The 5,579-nt window shown below is 45.0% G+C and overlaps 1 long non-coding RNA gene across 1 annotated transcript; it reads right to left on the bottom strand.

The window, feature by feature from the left end:
• Positions 1-4,719: 4,719 nt before the first annotated feature.
• On the bottom strand, positions 4,720-5,336 carry LOC310671355. The gene is made up of 2 exons (XR_014507980.1): positions 5,225-5,336; positions 4,720-4,930 (listed from the first exon to the last, which is right to left on the bottom strand). It is a non-coding gene; the product is annotated as an uncharacterized lncRNA (long non-coding RNA).
• Between the last annotated feature and the right edge of the window lie 243 nt (positions 5,337-5,579).

Genomic DNA, 5,579 nt, shown 5'->3' with positions numbered 1-5,579 from the left:
CAGAGATGAGCACCACACCCCATACTCAAATTCGACTGGACTTAACTGTCCAGGGGTCCTTTAGCTTTACCTTACCATTACCTTCATGGCCAAGCAAGGACTCACACCCACGTCCCCCCCCCCCAGTCCAAGCCTAGTCCTCTCTCTGTAACGCCACGCTTCCCACTTGCAAGTTCTCACGGGAACTCTGATTCATTCAAAGCCATAAGCTTTCAGTTCAGGAGTCTAATCTGAATGCACTCATTTACCCATCTGGTTTTCTAACTCCCCTGATACCCAAATGTGCAATCAAATGGGCGAGGCAGCTCAAATCCACTTCCCTCGATCGGCATCCCCCCTACCTGCCAATGACATAACCCTAAATAACAAAAGATTTTATTTTTTTTACTCTCAAAACCAACGAGATAATTATCTGATATGTTTCAGTGCTACATACAGAGAAATGAAACTAATTTTTGTCTTAAAAGGAACCTGGCAGCTGTTTAGCTATGCAGCCAACGTTTGAATAAAACAACCCCACTTTGTGCTTGATGTCTGCCAAATGGCTTGCTGTTATTTTCAGCAGTGTGTGTGTGTGTGTGTGTGTGTGTGTATGCCAGTTCACAACCACCACCATCTATTGTCGATGCAATGAATAGCCAACAACAATTTAAAGTAGCAGGCTGCTATCAGCATTGTTCTCCTGTTCAGAAGCACCGGGAACAACGGTGTGTTTTCTGAATACTGTAAGGAAATGCAATTCTCTTCTCGGGATCCTATCAGCAACTTTCATCCTAACCTGAACCCCGCAGACAATGAATGACAGTTTGAGCTGTCCATGCTGCGCCAGAGAAGTTGTATCTATGGGTCAAGGCTGCAAGCTCAGATTTCCTGCCCCAAAGAATATTATTTGAGGACTTCCAATATTCTTAACCCTTTCATTTACATACACAAAATGCAAAAAATGGCTGGCTTACACAAGTTACAGTCTTCCTGGGGGTTGTTTGGTGGGTTTAAATATTTTGGCATCTTTTCTAGGCAGGGTAGAATTTCTTTCCAATGATGTCATGGCCCTCAGTTTTTGCTGTAGAGCCTTTTCCTGGGAATGGAAGCCAAACCTAACAATGAACATGTAGCAATCACAGGTCTGATTCCCACTGCTTGCATGGCGCTCTTGTGTTTGCTGCAGTCAAGCTGATCCTCGATCATTGATTGCTGCAGGAAATGCAGAAAGCGCAACATGGAGATGTACTTCCTCAGGTGTGCAGTGGATATGCGTCAAGGACCAATCAGAGCTTCCAGGTGTTTGAAAGTTTGGTGATGCACAGCTCCTATTCACTCTTTCGCAAAATGTTGAGAGGCATAAGATGCTAGAGACTAGCCAGTGAGGGCTGCTTATTCATGCTGGGCTTGTAAACCTCCCAGAAAGATCTGGCTGGCCACCATGGAAATGTTGGGTTAAATGGGCCTTTGGTCTAACCCAGTAGAGATCTTCTTTGGTCTAACCCAGCAGGGGTGGCTATCTGCCATGGATGCTTTACCTGAGATCCTCACATTGCAGGGGTCGGATTAGATGATGGGAGTGGAGTCCTAAGGCAGTTGGATGGCGTCTTGTACACCTCTTTCCAGCAAGGCCTGCAGCCCAGCTGGTGCCAAATGTATTGCTCTGCTTTCCTTTGGACCATATCAGTGAGGCTGAGAGGGGTTGTCTTGTCATCTGGGCAGCTCAGAACCTTCATACACACTGCCCAATCTTGCACCTGGGAGAAGTCACTACGGTGCTGCTTGTTACAATATAGAAGCAATGCTGCTGCGAGCTGATTACTTGAAATAGGTCATGTGATGTTGGGTGTGTCTGTGGGAAACAGACAGCACCGGAATTAGCTCAGAGTGTAATATGAGCTGTACAGGAAGTGTTTGTTCAGTCGACTGCTGGAGTTTGGAGAGTGCAGTCATGTTTTTGTAACGCTGCAGAGACAGAAATAAAACCATGTAAATACGTTTCTGTCTATCTCTTTCCCCTGCCGGGGGGGCAGGAAAGAGGGGTGTGTTCTTCTCACACTGAGAAGGATCGCCTATCGCGACCTCTGCCTGGGTCCTGCCGGGAAATCAGACCGGGAGGTCAACAGGAGACCAAGCCGGGTGCCTGGGAGAGTTGCCAGTTTCTCCTGATAACGGCTTGGAATCCAACACTGCTAACACAGCAAAAACAACATGGGGGGCAGCACTTATGAGTTATCAGTCTCTGCAGCCACACCAAGCGCTGTGATTCTCCAGCGGTTTGACACTCTCCCCCCCCCCCCCGGAGGGGCACTCCATTGTCCTCAAGACAGATCCAGGTATTAGTGTTGTGCTGGTCTTACCCCAAAGAATCACAGCAGCCCACCTTATATTGTTCTATATGAAAGCCGTAAGAGTCAGTCAAAAAGCAGGCTACAAGATGGTGGTTTTACAAACAGAGGAATCCAATAACAATCCATTTTAATCTGGACCTAGTTTATGTCCCTAACCTCCCATTTTCTAAACCCCCCCCCGCCCCACTTTTGCTATACGTCACCCTTCCTTTCAAACTCCCCAGCATAGAGATATATTTTGCAGCATCCTTTCCTCTGCCTCATCTTTCTTCTCTCCCAAGCGTCCAGAAAGGGATATTTGATTGTATATGCATTTCCCCCTCTGTATAAAGTAGTCCTATTGTGCGGCTTCTTCACTGGCAAACAGCAAGGCAACAATAGCCATATTGAAGGGCGATTAACTTCAGGGACAGCAGGCCCCGGAGCAAACAATGAAAGATCTCAAGCTCTGAAAACAGCATTGATTCACGGAATGAAACAAAAGTTTGACACCATTGGAGAGAGAGGGGGGGAAAGGTAAGGAGCAACAAGGTTGTGACACCTCTGGCATACAAACGATTTACATGCCATTAATGTACGCGGATTGCATGCTACAATTAGGCCAGCATTTAAATACGTGTTAGCCTTGGCAGGCTCTGTATTATCACGCTGAATTTATGTCGCCTCCAAGGTAAAGAGCATCTTCGCATTGTAACACACACAACTAGTATAACGTGTCAAGAGCATTTTCAGCAGAACATTCAGAGGGGGAAACAATGTTTTGCATCAAACAGGGCTTGCTTCATTTCAATGTCCCTCTGCTCCCACCCATTCCAAGATGTTCCTACACGTCCATTCGACTGGATGGTGGTTTTCAAGGTATCTTTATTTTAAATTGTTCTACATTTTGTCTTGCACGCTCCCCCTCAACCTTTCGGAAGCATCAGGAGTTTATTCAAAGTAAAACAAGATATGCAAGGAGGATTAAAAAGGGGTAATGTGTGGTTAACCCAAGGCTGTGTATGTGTGTACACACACTCAACATCACTATAATAAAAAAGCAGTGCTGCATGAGAAGGCCTGTTTCATGCCTGCATGTTTATCCCCAGATGACTGAAACTTCCTGTGATGTCTTATAGGTATGAATGGGCCATCACAGACTTAAGGCCAGGGAGGAAAGAACCATAGCTCAGTGATGAAACAATCACATAGCAAACACATGGTGGTCACTTCCACATGGCCTGTTTTATTGAGCATCCATCCTGACCTGTTTGCACAAAGTTTGTTGGGAGGTTAAATGGCATCTGCTGTATGCTGAGTATTCATTCTGATTTGTTTTGCAGGTCTATAGACGCTGCGCCAAGCAATTGTTGTCTCACACATTCCGGCGCATTTTCCCCATCACTTCCCTGTCTCTTTTGGGATGGCGGCAGTGGGGAGTTGGTCTGTTGCGCAAGAGCTCCAAATCAGCTTTAATTGGCTGAATTTGCCGGAACGTGATTGAAAATAGCAACAGCCAGAGAACCACACACCATTCCAACAGCAAAGCTGTTTTCATTTGTGGTATGAAAAGTTGCGAGATTTCAGCAGGAAGAGACAGGATGTGCACGGATTGGAAAGGAAGTAGTATGTCTACCCCGTGACTTATGTAGGTGCTAACAACACTGAAATCAAAATCACTTATAGCTGCTCCAATACCATAATGAGCGACAATCATCCCGAATGTACAATGAAAATGGTGTCTGGAGGGGCCCTTTGTCTTTTGCTGCTCTAGTGTAACATGAACCACCTTCTGGGATTTTTTGCAGGTACCAGATGCCTTTGCGTTCTCTAAGCGGTTAAGGATTCTGACTGGTATGTCATCAATGTCTACGCCATCCTCTCCTAATCTTTGTTTTCTACACATCCCTGCCCCAAGAACGTCCAGGCTGGCGGGTAATACTGGTTGCCAGAGGGGCTTTCAGCAGCGGACTATTTTGTAACAATGACATTGAATCAACACTGGATACATGACCTTTATGGATTCTGGCTCTTGCCAGGAGTGCGTGAGGCATTCACAATGAAAGGCAAGGCCACTTGTTATTCAGTCTGGACCTCAGACAATTAGCATGAAAGCAAAGCACCAACTCAGTAAGATATTTACATCTCCCATGCAGAAAATGTATTTAAAAACTCTTCGACAAAGTGGGTGGGGTATTGTGTTTTTATTGCAGCGGGGAGGGAATGACCTACGCTGACTGTCTTGCACATCTTCTGGAAGAGCTACAAATCTTCTTTGATTTTACTAAGCTTGTGTTTCAATGATTCATGGTTTTAAAAACAAATTAGCGTATTCCTTATTTGCAACAGAAATAACAACTAGACCTCAAAGCAGCAAAATCAGGAGCAGGGGCAAGGAAAGAAGGTATTTGCTTTGAATGTTTTTATTCAGGTCAGGAGAATGGGTTATGCTTCAATTAAGCTAAAAATAAATTTGTGCAGCAAGTTTGGTCAAAATGAAGGACCTGAGGTTTATAGTTGCAAGAAGGCCCAACTTCACTTTTGGGTGCTCCATAGATTCTTGTTAAAATCCAGAGGGTCTCAGTTTTCAACAGCCCAGCACTGACGGCATACCTTCCCTGTGAAATGAAGGATTATTACGATGTAGAGCAAATTCACTGAGTGGACCATAAACATTACAGGCAGCTCATTTCTGATGCTTCCTTGTGACAAGCAAGTGAAGTTTCAACACACAAAGTCCGCTCTGACTGTAATGCAGTCTGATTGAAAATATCCCTCAGGGGAAGGTTTTAATGATTGTTAAAAAGCCTTGACAGCCTCACGTCATACTATGTCCATGTTACCGAAAGCTACAAAGCAACAGCCTTGCTTTAATTTTTAATTTTTTGTTTAGTGAAGAGTGGAAAACTCACGCTGGACAAAGCCAAGGTCAATGGCAAAGATCACTGGCAGTTATCACTCCTGCATTTGAGTGATGGGGCACACCTCTGGAGAACTCTCTCACGTACAGTTCTGCCCTGTTGCAAAAATGAAAACAATGAGGAAATACCACAGCCAAGATCAAAGGTCCTCATCCAGCTCTTGTGATGTGAAACTATCCAGGTGCAACAACTAGTGATTCTAGATGGGACTGCACATCTACATCTAGCTTGCTTCCAGGTGCCATATTGATGGAGCATTCCTCCTGATTTTGTGGCCAGGGAGATTAACTGATGTTGCATCGAGACAATGCTATCCCTTGCTTTCCAGTGCATCCTATCCTGTTCA

The sequence above is a fragment of the Podarcis tiliguerta genome, assembly GCF_965153285.1.
Source record: "Podarcis tiliguerta genome assembly, chromosome: 1".
In the NCBI taxonomy this organism is placed as follows: Eukaryota; Metazoa; Chordata; class Lepidosauria; order Squamata; family Lacertidae; genus Podarcis; species Podarcis tiliguerta.
The sequence above is the reverse complement of the archived record's forward strand: the minus strand, read 5'-3'. Positions and strand labels throughout refer to the sequence as shown.